General features: G+C 44.7%; 1 protein-coding gene across 1 annotated transcript in view; it reads right to left on the reverse strand.

Moving 5' to 3' along the window:
- Positions 1–14,826, reverse strand: part of EXT1 (exostosin glycosyltransferase 1) — a 177,364-nt gene that overhangs the window by 72,254 nt on the left and 90,284 nt on the right. The window lies entirely within an intron of this gene.

Genomic DNA, 14,826 nt, shown 5'->3' on the forward strand with positions numbered 1-14,826 from the left:
CAGCCAATAAAATCTTTTTCCATCTAAAATTACTGTCCCCAGTCACCTCCAGTCCCACTCTGGGCATAATGCCTATCCAATTTTCAAGTCATCAATTAAGTTGGATACTGCATTACACTCTGTTTGGGTTTTGGAAGGTGAATGATGCCCTTCTATCCATCGTTAAGCAGATAACCTGTTTCTTAAAGGTTGTGTCATTTTACTAACAAACAAAAATAAATAAAACATGTTTGCATACAAGTTAATTTTTTCCCCCAAATTTTAAGGTTTTTAAGTTAGGTTACATAATCTAACACTTTAGAATGGAAGGTACCATATGAACAGGTACTAATATACAAGAATAATATGCATATGTATACTCATACATATAAATATATTATTTATGTGGGCATATATATCTCAAGCTAAATGAATGAGTTTCAGTACTATTGCTTCAACAGTATTACCAGTTATTTGTGGATTTTTTTCCCCTGAATTTTCCATGAGACTCATAGTGATTGAAAACAACTGCACTACCAAGGTCTCCTTGTTAATGGATGTGTCAAAATCCCAGAGGTAAAAGTAGTGACTGCAGCTCCGCACATTACACTGCATTTCTCATCCATTTCACAGCACAGAGCTGAAGTTAGTTTTTAAGCCATATGGTTTCGCTATACTTGCAACCTACAGCTAACACTATACTTTTAAGTGCATGAACAGGCATTTACATACACAGTCTGAATACAAAACTCAATCTCTCAGTACTCATTTACATATATATCTTTGCACACACATGCGAGATTTATGTATAATGGATGCACTTAAGAAGCCCCTTCTGATCTTCAAGATATTGACACCTCCAGTAATATGCTCCATGTTTGACTGAAGGAAGGTATCTCTTCGTTCTCTTCTCCTTCCACATGCTACTGGAAGGCATAAACTGGTCTATATAAGCATTATGTATTTATAATATATGGTACATTTATACCCAGAGAAGCACTCCCCATGCATCCATTTTGAGCAGCCTGTGCATAGATTGCTGCATAGATCACTGGTGCAATCTCGTAAATCAGTCACCCCTAAATTGAATCTCCACTGCCACAAGCATATCTTGTATGAAGATGTTATAACTCAGCAACAGTGTGATAACCACCTCTCACGACCTACTAAAAATTGCATGCCCCAGCTTGTGACCTCACAGCCTTAAAAGTCGATAGCACACAAAGCTGCTGTGCTCAGTTGTATGCTTGTGTTTGGAGATGAGCAGCCGAGGTAACTAGCAGCTAACCAAAGCTAGTGTATACTCACACACCACCAGCACTGGCGTCTCCCCGGGTATCTTCCATTACGTGAGGAAAAAAAAACATGGACACCTGCAGACATCTGACTCGGGGAGCTGAGCTAGGGGCTGCCCTCGCTACCACCGACGTGGCTGCTGCCTCCAGCCCTGCTCCCGCCTGGCACTTGGTGAAGAGGAAACAAAGCTTTAAGGCCACTGTGGATACCATCAGGAGAAAGCCAAGCCAGGCTCCTCAGCTGGTCCACATCACACACTGCCCGGCGCACTTGTATTTGTTCTAGAAGAGACAGGGACAAACACAAAGATAAATAAATAATGAAATGCAACCTTTTATTCAGATTGTTCATTCACAGGGATAAAACACCACTGCCTCAACGGACAGGCTCAGCTCTCCTGAGTTACTGCAATACAACCAACAAGAAAAATTACGAGGCAAACTTTCCCAAGACTAAGTGCTACACAGGACGGGTTTGCATGGATATGGATGACAGGTTTGAGTTCGGTCGGGCATTTGTCTTCACCAGGCGAGGGAGCAGGGTCACGCCATACTGATGTATTGAGAATATACACTAGGAAGGAGAATTACAAGGTTGTAAAACACATTGTGGGGTCTGGATGGCATCGCATAAACTAGAAGAAAGGAGCTCAAAGGGTTTGTGATGCCAAAGTAAAGCTGTGAAGTGTTTACCGCCAGGTTCAATGTCACTGCCATTTCTCTTTTGTACAGTCCTGTTATTCAGATGCAGCAAGATGAACCATTTTTACATTTCATGGCTTTTGTGAAAGGGTTATTCCTGTTTTGTCACCTTCTCCCTGAACTACATCAACATGAATTTCAGCATTAATTCCCACCCATTACCTGATCTGCAGATGGTTATGTACATAAATATTTGAGCATGACAATCATGCTGATTCAAAGGAACTATTCAAATACACAAAGACAAGCAGAAAGGTAACAGCAAACAGGATAATAGCAAATAACAAAAGATGTATCCTGTTTGGAATTATTTAAAAAATAAATACTTGTTAAAAGAACCAGTGTCAGAAACATTCTTGATATTAGCAATGAAGTACAAACACAGAATCACAGAATGATGCTGCATGGTCTTTTATTTCTTACTGTTGCTTACCTGACTTAATTAAGGGAACAAGTTAATTGAACAAGAGTGGCACACACAAAAAAATCTAAGAAACCCGAGGCACTGGTGTTCGTATTTTGCCTCCAATGTCATTCACAAAGCTGCTGCCCTGTGAATCCTCTTCAAAGACCTTGAGACTAATTCGCCTATAAAGCCAAGGAGACTTATTTTCCCCATGAGAAAGAGTAATTTCATTCTGAAAGCAATGTGCTACACAAGCAACCCCAGGACCAGGCAATGGAGAGGCTGTATGCGTATGCAGGGTGGGAGCACAGATGCTGCAGAGGTTGAGGAGATGGAGCAGCCTCCGAACGTCCAGTGCAAGAAGGAACTGGAGGCCTGTGTCAGCAGACAGCCCGCATCGCTTGACAGGCGTGCAGCATTTCAAACAATTGCTCCCCAGCGCCTACAGCCCAGAAACAGATGCTGGGCCAGAAAACATAATTATTGTGTTTTTGAAACCTGCATGAATGCAAGGAGACACTGAGAAAAGAGGTGAGGAAATGGGGGAGAGGTTTTCCTTCTTCCACCCATCACTCTCAAAACAACATGAAGAGCTAAGTACAGAAATGAGGAGGAGGACTTGGTGGTGTGGGCAAGCCCCACTGGCAGGCCCTGCAGCAGCCTCAGGGCAGCATCCATGCAGCTCTCTGCCTCAGCTGCCCACAGCCCTGCAGGCAGAAAGGCTCTGCAAAGCCTGGGTTATACTGGCCTGGGGGCTGGAGAGTGGGTAAATCCTATTTAGGAAGCAACCTTTCCAGGCTTAGCATGGGGCTGAGAAATTAGGCCCTTTTTTATTTTTTTTGGAAAGGAATAATTCTAGCAGACTCCATGGGAGTGATTCCTGTTACAAATGACAGGCTGGGGAAAGAGGGAAAAGGCTTAACATGTATATTAAATTTAAATACAGACATTTCACATTTGTAAAAAATTAATCTGCAGTATTTAACCGCAGAGCTATACAAATTGTTGCTTTCTGTTTACATAGGAGGCTTATGCAGCCAATTCTCATAGTTCAGTGGATATTGTATTTTAGCTTTTAACTCTATTAAGCTTATTTTTCTGTGACAGAGCAGAGGGGTCCAGGGAGCACAGTGTAGATTACACTCAGAGCAGATATCCTACAAACACGTCTGGAATGGTTTAATGAACGTTTAAATTGACAGCCAGGACGCGATAGCTTTCAAGAAGAAAGGGCTGGAAGGAAAAAACCAAAAGGAAACAAAAAAGGTCATTTTAAGAACGTTTTTGCGGCTCCGATATGGCAAGCTGCTGCAGAGCCATTGGCTAAACCGGGGCTGCTTCACAAGGGAAGGACTGCGGGAGCCGCACGCCCTCTTGCCCCACCAGCCCCTTCATCAGTCCCCACCACAGCAGGACCTCCCGAGGCAGTGCAGCCTGGGCAGGGGCTGCATCCCACCCAAGCCCTGCCTGGCCCCATGGGCAGGAGTGAGCAGCTCCTGTCTGCTGCTTCAGGTTAAAAAAAAGAAAAGCAAGAAAGAAAAGTGGTATCTCCCAACAAATAGGACATAAACCCTAATTTCACCTTCTTCGCCCTGCAACTAAAAGGCTGATTATCCGTACGCTGGCAGAAACAGAAAGGCAGCTGCATGTCCCGCATCTCCCAAACAACAGCGCAGGGTGATGTTTATCACGGGGCCTGCGTGACGATCAATCAAGCTCTGTTTTGGCAACTCATAAATTTACCTCTGTAGATAACGTATCATATAAGAGAGAGAGGGAGGGAGGGAAGGAGAGGGAGAGAAAGCAAGACAACAATGCCACTTATCCCCAAGGCAATCTTAACAGCTTTTGGCAATCTGATACAAATTGCTTTCTAAAAGCTCCATGAGCCTCTAACAAAATTTGAGATGGCAACGTGTAAGGGTATTAATGTGCCAAAGAATCATGTCCCTGCTCTTTTTCTTTAAGTAAACAGAACCTGGAAAGCTAAAACCTAAAACCCCCAAACTTGTCCCGTGAAAGACTTGTTTCAAGGAGGTGCTCTGTAATGCCCTGCAAACAACCAGGCTTGCACAGTACTGATGTCAAGTTGTCAGATGCACAAATCTCCACCATCAGTCAGGCTGATTAATATTTGAATAAAGCCCCTATCTGTACGTACACAGGAAAATATGTGCAAATGAGATACAGCAATGTAAGGAAGATTAAGAATCCAGTACAACATGAGATTAAAGATATTGCTTCTGCCTGGGGTCTGAGGTCAACACCACTCTCTCTTCGTGAGGCGCAAAAGTGTTTCCCTCAACTATACATACACTAACAGCCCTTCAAGGCTTTTTGGTCAACTTCAGTTGCAGCAGATAACACAGGCCCCTTGGACTGGTGCTGTTTGCGTTTGCATTTCTTTTGGCTTGGATCCAATTCAAACCAAATGGCCTCCTGCTGGGAAACTGCAAGGCCAGGAGGAAGATGAGGAGGAGCCAGGGGCAGAGCTACGCATCCTAGCACCTGTGTGGGGGGAGTGCACCAGCCAGTGGTGCTCAAGAGGCGGGCAGGACATGCTCTTCAGATCCAGTACCTTCATCATGTGGCTTCATGGTCTAAACAGACAGAGCTCTTGTCTCTTAGGGCACACACGGTGCTTGTGCATGGCTGTCTGTGAAACGCTGCCAGTGCATGTCAGCCTCGCTGTGGGTAGCGATGAAGCAAGACACCCCAAAATGGCTTGGAGCCATCCAGCAGCCAACAGCTGCCAGCAGCAGGTCTGGGTCACTGTCAAGCCCCATGTCAGCTGGTAAAGCAGACCTATTGATTGACCTTTCTAATTCTGCTGTATCTCCTACACACCATGACGGATTGAGCCAAAGTGCTAAAGTTAGGCTCAGGAGTCGCGTTCCTTGAAAGCCTTATCCCTTTGACACAGCTCATCATCTAAAAAAGAGATTTTCTCAGTTGACTGGATCTGCTCTGAGTGCCTCTCTCTGAATGAAGGCCAACAGCGAGGATTCAGGGGAGATGAGGCCAAATACCCTGCCCTTCATGCCAAAACCCATCAGCTACTGGTATCAAGCATTGTTGCCAGCCATTCACAGGATGAGGGCTGAGGCTTATCAGCCCAGAGGAGTGAATCTGGATGTGCAGCCACAGCAGGGAGGAGCAGTTCGATGGCAAAGCCAGGCAGTGGCAGCCCCACAGTGAGCTGCAGCACACCCCAGGGCGGGCAGCATGGCTGAACAAGGCACCACTGCAGGTCCTGCGGGGAGACAGCAGTGGTACACTGGTCCTGATGCTTCCCTTTCCCCTCTGGCCTGCTCAAGCAAAGTGCTGGCATGCCCGTTTGTAATAGAAGGGGTCTTAACAAAAAACACCCTGACAGATATGCTTTTCTGCTGCTTTGTTAATGACACACTGGCCTCCGGTCAATACAAAAAGATCCAAGGGAGGATACAAAGGTCACATTAGGAAAAGGCAACTCCCCAGACTTCAAAGAGAAATGCAAAAACACTGGCAGATCATGGCTAAAGATTACCTGCAGGTTTCCCAGTGACACATACTGCTCACGTTCCTGTATGGACCTGGTCCCTTGCACAGGAGTCAGCATTGCAGCTCTGCTCAGCACCTCCCTTCTGTCACTCTCCCAACATTCCATAAAGATACGTTTTGTTTTCCTTCTGTGCTTTTTCTCTGTAATTTCATTGATTTAATTTACTGGTATACACTGGACATCTGATATACAAGAACCTTTCTAGAATAAGAAGGAACCATCACATCTGCTTCCTGACATGAACAAGCTCATGGTCATTCAAGGTCAGGTTGGACGGGGCTCTGAGCAACCTGATCGAGTTGAAGATATTGCTGCACGTTTGTAGGGCGATTGGACTAGGTGACCTCTGAAGGTCTCTTCCAATCTAAACTATTCTAGGGTTTAAAACAAAACATGCACTTCAGGCAGGGCATCCTCTGCTGAAAGGCTTAAGGCATGGCAATCACTTCCTCCCTGAAAAAAGGCAGTAAAGACTTAAAACTACTCTGACATTGAATTGTCTGACAAGGATCCTTTTTGTTCCAACACATGAAAAATCAGGCTCATGTGCATTCATGCCCACCACAGTTGAAAACATAAATCAGAACCAGGTCAATATAAGCATGGATAATGGCTGCTTATAGCTAAACAGAGAAAAAAAGTAAATTTTTTATTATTTTGCATGCAAATTATTTATCATGCTCCATACAAATGCCTTTTCTTCCATGTGACTTTGTTGAGCAATGTATGCAAGGCAAAATTCTGAAAGCACTGAAATGTCTGGTAAGCCGCTTCAACTCCACTGACCTAAAGAAGGCCTAAGTCAATTCCATCACATCTAAATACACCCAAAATATCTTTCATGTAGTCCTAAAACTGTACTTCAAGTGGAAGCACAGTCCCACGGTCTGAAGACAGGCTGTTAGTCCTCAACCAGCCCCGACGGCAACACTGGGTGAAGTGAATTCACTTCACTTCTCTGCCTTTAATTTTTTGCCTGTGTGTAGAGGATAATAATAACAGGGTTTTATTGGGTATAAAGGGGTTCTGTTGGGATTAACAGATTTAAGAAGCACAGCGCCATCTCAGTGTTACGTTTGATTAGGAGCAAGGCTCAAACTCTGACATGGCGAATATCTAAGAAAATGAGGATGTATAAAAATCACCATATGAAAAGCAGCTCTGTAGCAGAGGAGCCGTTCCACCCGGCCCTGCAGGACCATCCCATTTGGAAGTCTTCAAGCTATGATTTGGCACTTCTACATAAGATTTTCTCCTCCTCCCTATCCTTCCTTTTTTTTTTTTATGTGATTAACAGCTTTATTAATTTAACAGCTCCTTAGTTAAGAGGATTCCACCAGCTTACTGGTAGGATCTTGGATATACAGCACAGACTGCACTGCGTACAGGAAGGCAGCATAAGCTCATCCCAATGTTAAAACTTCACACAGTACTTAATATAATCGAAGACACACAATGAAAGTATTCTTCCTAAACTAATCAAACCATTAAAACGTCAGCCTCAGCCCAGATGCATGATGTATTGTGTTCAACTGGCTGGGAGTTGAGTTCGAATGGGATCTATCTCCCTGATTTACTGAGCCTGACTTCTGGGCTTCCCGCTGTACCCCTCCCCGGTCCTCAGCGCTGCCTGCCCACATAAAGCCTGAGCGAGCCGATACCCTGGCGTGCTGCCAGGCACCACAGCACAAAGCACAGGCTCCTCAAACCCTTTCCTTGTGAAGCACTCATGAACACTAATAATAATAGTGGTCAAACAAATTAAATTAATAAAACAATCTACCTCCAGGGCCGGGTGTGCTAGCAAAGCAGCACATAGCACAAGTCAGATACAGACTGATTACTCAGCAAGCAGGAAGCCGGTGTCATGATCTGACTCACATTTCTGAAGTCACTCTGTGATGACTACAGTATCCACAGCCAGAGATGGCTCAGATTGCTCCTAACGAGGTAATGCCAAAACTATGAACAGCTAGTTTACAAGTTCATGGGAATTGTGTGACTTTTTTTTACTTGAAAAACATTCAGTTTAGCTCAGACGGCAGCCTTCCTACCCCCTCTGAGAAATGCTCGTCTCTCCCAGAGCCAGCTCCAAGGACACTGCACCCAGCACCACCCAGAGGTTAGTTGCTACAGGCCCTGTGAATGCTTGTCTTGGTAATTGTGTTCACACAGCACCAAGATTTTGTATTTTCTTCAAAGCAGGAATTTAATAAAACCTTTTAAAAATTGGTTTTAGGTATTACTGACATTTTTAAACTGAAGAAAACTGTTGTTCTTCCCTCGATGAAGTTTTTTCTACGAAGCTGTATTACCTCCTAGCACAATCTGGCTCAAGACAAGGTACCCAATAGCCCCATTCCTGCCCCAATCCCTGCCCCTGAATCCCCCAAGCTCCTCAAGCAGTGCTTGCCCTGGGAGGCTGCATGTGCTGGCAGGGTTGCACTCACTGACTGCAAGGGCCCATTTTATCCATTCTCCTCTAGCCCACAATTAAATCACAGCTCTGCTCAGTCCTGGTTTCAACAGTATGGACACAAGTAGTACAACCCTTGTGCTTGCAAAAGCCTTCTCCCCACATTTTAGCATCAGAAAGGAGCAAAGCTCAAGGGCAGGCTTGCCTGGTGACTCAGCTTCCTGGCAAGCCAAAGGCTCTCCCTTGGGTCACAGCCCCATGTGCAATATTGCATTTGGCTGGGAGCACAGAGCTGCTCACATGGTCCAGGGAGGTTCCTTCTGGACTGCAAAGGATGTCAAGCCCCTGCCCCAAGAAGAAAACTCCCAAACTTCCTGTTCCCCAGAGAAGCTGTGGGGAGGAAAAGGCATGTGCTTCTTTGACCATCAGGCACAGAAGAAGGAAGAAAACGAGGCAGAGCAACATCTTCTCAGTGCGTATCAGAGAGGGCAGCTCAGACCAGCAGTCTCCTATGGTCTGTGCATCCCTACTTCATTCCTTTTTTGGGGTGGCTGGTCTATTAGGCAACGCCTTCCCCAGCAGTTTTCCTCTGTGCTTTGAGTATGAGTCTTAGCATCACAGTACTCCCTTCCCTCCAGGGATTCCCTCAGCCCTCCAGACACACCAGCTGGTGTGACATCCTGGACTGGTTCATTGTTCCCCTGCAGGAACATTTTATTTCCTCTCTTCCAAAACATTTTGAAGGCAATGCTCTTGCAACCAGAGCTTCCAGTCTCAGAGCTACGCACACTTATTATGGTGACAAGTGATCCTTCCCACACCTACCAACCCCTGAATGCTCAGTCTACTGCAGGAAGCCCTGAAATAGGCGCTTGCATACAGCAGTCACGTCTGATCCTCCTCCAAATTCTACTGTTTCCTTCTTGGAGTAGTACTGGCACTTAATGATCTTTTCTTTGTCCTTTCCACTCTTCCCACTCATACACAAGCTGAGGGACAACCACAATCCCTACCACGCAAGCATCCTGCAGCCCTTGTAACAGTTTCCTCCTATCATTTATAACCACAATGATTTCTTACTCATGAGGAAGTGTGAATTTATAAAGAACATACCAGAATGTCTCTCTGGGGCATAATTTTGCTTATTAATTAGTTTAGGATTAGAAATAGCACCAATGAGGTTCACTGAAACATCCTCCCCATCCTTTAACGGGAAATCCTCTCCTGGCTGATGGCTTCAGCTATTGCTGAAGTCAGATAAGATGGTATCACTCTTCAGCTCCTCTTGGTAGGAACTGACGTAAAGATGTGAGCCAAGAGAGCCTTTTCCCATGTGCACAAATCTGCTACATACTCTGAACATGCTCAGTGATGGTGCTCGTGGACTAAACTATATATCTACTTGCAAGCAGAAAGGACCCAGGGGATGTTCCTGTTGTCCCCCCATATCCACATAGCCACCCTTTTCCTTATTTGAAAACGTACACAGAGTAGAAGCTGCCAGATGGGAAAACACAAGGGAAACCCAAGGCATCAAACAGGATAGCACGTAAGACTAACAAGTAGGAGAAAGAAACACTTTTTCACGGTGTGGTATGATCTTGGCCAAATAAGCATAGCAGGATTTGTGCAGGTTCATAACCTGCTTCAGTAAACAACAGACCTTGCTCCAGAAGAGAAAATGTCCCTAATAATTAACTTTCAAGTTGCACTGTGCGATTTTATGATGATCCCTTGCTGCCATTTGGCACCTCTGCATGGGACTTTCTGGGCCTGACTCACATCTCATTATACACTGTTTCCTTACACCACTATAATTTAATTAATGCCAGTAAACTTACTCATGATTTACATCACCCCCAGCACAAAGAATTGAGTCCTCTATCAGTTCCTCATTCTTAACCAAAGCTTATTTTTTAATTTGGCTAAGTTGTGTTCAGCACAGTTTCTCTGTTAGAAACCTAGACATAGACATAAGGAAAGCTAAATCAGAGATACATTTTTTTATTCTACGGAAGGAAACAGGTGATTAAAGACATTTATAGGATGTTCTCTGCAATATGAACCCTACCAACTCTGAATAAGAAAGACAGGCACAAATCCATGTGAGAAATTATTTGCACATGTGCCAAAAAACCCACGTCTCTACACCTATGGAAAGTGTGCAATTTCAAACTCTTCTGTGCTTTTTATGGTACAACATGACCTTAAATATGTCTCCCTTTTATTTTTCACCCTGGGTTCACATAAATTTGTTTTTTCTCCTTCTTGTATTTAATGCTCTTCTAAAAAAAACCCAACAATCAAAACACTAAAAAGAAGATAATTTAAAAGAAAGTACTGACCTTTCTGCAGCATAAGGGAGAACAGCAGGGATGCCACAACATCTGCAGGCAGAGATGCTCTGCCCAGTCCACAACACCTCTGCCTGCCCCCATGGTGACACCCTCCCCAGGCAGGCAGGACCCCTCCCCAAGTGCCATTCCCCATCCCAGATTTTCCCAGGAAGGGGCCAGCCAAGCCCACACAGATCTGGGGGGTCTGCAGGCCCAGCAGCACGAGTTACACCTGAAGCTGGCCCAGCAGGGACCCTGTGCCTTCAGTCCCTGCAAAGTGCAGCTCTTCCTACCTGGGAAGGATGAAAATGCGAATGACTGCGAAGTATTCTGAAAAATATGCATTCAGTCTCTGTAAGAACACTGCTCTTTTCTGCTACAAATTCGACCCGACCTCTGAGAAGACAGCTACAGAGCTGTCTCATGGCCCCAGTGCTGGCTTCATGCGAGGGGCAGGCGTGGAGGGACCCTCCACAGATTATAATTTAGACTTGCTTTACCTTGGTCTAGTTCAGACTTGAACTTAGACCAAGAGACTGGGAATATGCTTCTGGGTTTTCTCCCTGGCTCAGTTGTTCATGCACTTTCTGCCTCGTGTCTCTGAGAAGAGTAACCAACTTCAAGTGCACTTGCACAGGCATTATGAATAGGAATAACGCCTTAAGCAGCTGCTAGTCATTCAGTTCTTCGAGGATTATAGGACTTGCTTCAGTGATCTCTGCTTTAACCTACCCATATAAACCAGCTGTGCATTAGCCCTTCCCATTTATGGTCACTGACATGTGTTTAGATCTAAACCCAGGTTGTATAAACAGCACAAGGCAGGCTGCATTGTCATTTCTTTCATGACACAAGCCTCAACTTCTTTCTTTTTTTAATTAAAAAAAAAAAAAGCCTTCCATTATTTAGTCCTTATTTGCTTTTCAAATAAGGCAAGGAGCTTTAAATAAGGAGATCCACACTGCAAAAGATTGAGAAGGATAATTTAAAAAGTACAAAGGCCATTTATGCACCCAAGACCCATGGTCGGGGTACAGCAGTAGGGAGAGGAAGAAACCAGGAAAAAACAGGAGCTGAACATATGCCTTAGAGCTGCTGGTGCTGGTTCTGCCTCACTCCAGCTTGGCTGCTGTTCCCAGTCACTGCATCTTATGAAACAGCACTTGAGAGCTCTCTGATGCAAGTATTACAGTCTGTGTTCCGACCAATGGTCAATACCTGCAGGCTCTATTGCTGTCCAGTGGCACAGTCCCATCCACTGCCAGGGTCCTCTCAATTCTTCTTTAGCTCAAGAAAGAGACATCAGTAATTTGTAGATGAAAATGCAGATTCTCTAGATATTTTCGTAATGACATTCCTAACAGTTTATCCTCTAGTCTACTTTGAAGCTTGATGGTGTCCACCAGAAGTCTCAACTAAACAAAAGTTTAAGGGCATGACGTGCTTCCATCCTGTGGTAACAAATGCTGCCATTTATTTCTGAGTCCTTGATTTTGGTTTAAGATTCCCCTCTCCTGTCCTATTAGTTCATGGTATTCAAGCCTAGAAGTGTTTACTTCTCAGGAAGGTTGGACATGAAGTGTTCTGAAGTCTGACATGCAAGCATGAAACAAAGATAAAAACCTAAAAAAACACCCAAAATAGAACAAAACTCTGGATGATGCAAAAAGTCGTATTAAAAAAAGTCTGAAAAACAGTGTCAGGTGCATGTTTCTGAAAGCCACGTGGGGCTGAAGGGGCATGAAACCACAAGCCTTATAAAGTTACTCTCAGACTCTCACAGCTAACTGCAGAAAGGAATTTATGTCTTGCTCTGCTTGAACAGAGCAAGCCAGCAATAATTTTATACCAAAGAATGCAGCCTCATCTTACACTCCTCAGGAAAAAAAAACCCAAACCAAAACAAAACAGAACATGCCTAAAATGCTTCTGCTCCTGTCTAGACATAGGCAGCCAAAGAGATTAATCAGCTCCTTTAGCCCAAGCTGTGAACCATCCTGGCCAGCCAAGCGATGCTGAGGGTGCAGTGGGATGCAGAGCCAAGAGCTGCACAGTCCACACAGGGGCACAAGCCCTTTTGAAAGCACTGAGTGGTCCTGTGTGGCCTCAAGTCTACTCTCAGAGGCCATCCCACAGGTTTTCCATCTCCATCACTCTAACTCTTCCCTTTGGATGAAAATACAGCAGAGCAGCTTTGGTACAAGAAAAGGCAAAACTGTCTTGAAGAGAAGCAAAACAGCCATCCCTCCTGGCAGGCTCCATGCATCTCACTTGATCGGGGCAAATCCTGTTCCCTTCCACATCATCTTACAAGCTGTTGGCCTCTTCTCCAGGTTAGGTGGCTGCCCTACCCACGGGGGGATGTGTCAGGAACAAGGTGAGGGGCAGGGGTGTGCTGGCCATTCCCACGCTGACCCCAAGAGGATCCCCACTGAAAGCCTGAAGTATCTGAGCAGTTTAACGGGCTTAACCATGTTTCCATTGAAACGCGTTTCGTTATAATTGCAAACCAGTGTCAGCATGATAAGGCTGTTGGGATTAGTTTACCAAAGTGATCTTATCCGTTTAACCAGCTATTAGCTTTACTAAACACATGGCCAGAAAGCAGCCAGGCCAGCCCAGGGCACAGCAGCTTCTTCATCGAACCTCAGCATCCACAGCACCAGCCCCAAAATGTCTATTTTCCTGCAGATACTTGTTCCCTTCCAGTACAGCAGAGTAAGTGGTGGGAGTACATCAGGGCACACAGAGGAAAAACACACAGGTAAAGAAAAGCTCTTACTATAAAATCTTACCAGTAACTTTTTCAAAAGGTATCAAGAGCTCTCGAGCTTGTTTTAAGATCTGGGAATCAGTGGGCAAGAAGGAGGGTTGGGGAAGCTCAGCAGCATATTACATAGGGGCTGTATTAAAGTCTCTTGGAGGGGTGGCTGGGGATTTTTTATGATTTTACAAGAATCCCTTGTAAACAGAAAAACGCAGAGTGATTCAGAGATAGCTGAATTACGAAATCATGTTAGCTTCAACCCATAATGGAAGTTTCTGTTCAGGAAAACATCTGTGTTGATTTAGGTATCAGTGAAACCAAACGTGTTCTCTAAGTAACAGCACTCCAGTAACACAAACCACAAAAAAGAGCAAAAAAAGGCTCTGTCACCTTGTACCAGATCCGGTTCTCAGCTGCACAGATGCAAATGCAGAGGAAACAATATTGACTTCAAAGGAAACACTACTCCAGATTTACACTGGGCTCAGAGATTAGCACTCACCCTTTTACCTCCAGCCTAATATGCAAGCAAAACACTTGAAAAGAAAGGGGGAAGCTCCAGTCCCAGGAGCACCCAGTTGTAAGCCAGTAAAAGGACACTGAACAGCACAGCCAGCACAGAGCCAAGCACAATGTGGAAATGGCCAAGCTTGTGGTTCCCACTGCTACCTTTTCTCCTGATGCCTGTACTCTGCTGCACCTGAATCATTAGCTTCCATACATGACACATTATAAGTGCAGCACACCAAGCATTTCACATCCAGTCCAAATCTCCTCCCAGTCAGTCAATGTCCAGCACAAAGCGACATCATTCTATTAATTAAATAACCTGAAGGAAGTTTCTAAGAGACTGTCATGCATATTCAGTCAGAGCAGCAGAGCAACTTGAAAGGCTAATGTTCCTGATTGTCTGGCAAACGTTCCCAAACTTTTTGCTCATTAAAAATTGGCCGTTCCCAACAAAAAGACCTTTGACAGATAGGTACAATTCAAACACCACAAAGTTTCAGGAGTATCAGGTATTGAAAACTCAAAGCTAAGTTTTAATACCAAGCATATCAAAAGGATAATATGCGCTCCTTAGAGAGAGCTAGTTGGGAGGGAAACAAAGAGGAACCCCCACAGAAGGGACAGAGCTCCCCACTGGGCTCAGCAGAAGCCGTCTCCAAGTTCACGTGCTGAGAAGCCAGTCTCAGCGTGGCTAGAACTGTGACTTGAATTTGAAATGCAAAAAAATTAATTAAAATGGTGTCTCTCAGCTGACAGCTGTAGACAACCACCTTTCTGATGTGACAACCTCTGTGATAGCAACAGTCCAGAAGCCAAGTGCAAGACGGAGGAGAGTAGTATTTAAAAGTAATTATATAATGCTCTCTGTGTA

The sequence above is a fragment of the Colius striatus genome, chromosome 4 (genome assembly GCF_028858725.1).
Source record: "Colius striatus isolate bColStr4 chromosome 4, bColStr4.1.hap1, whole genome shotgun sequence".
In the NCBI taxonomy this organism is placed as follows: Eukaryota; Metazoa; Chordata; class Aves; order Coliiformes; family Coliidae; genus Colius; species Colius striatus.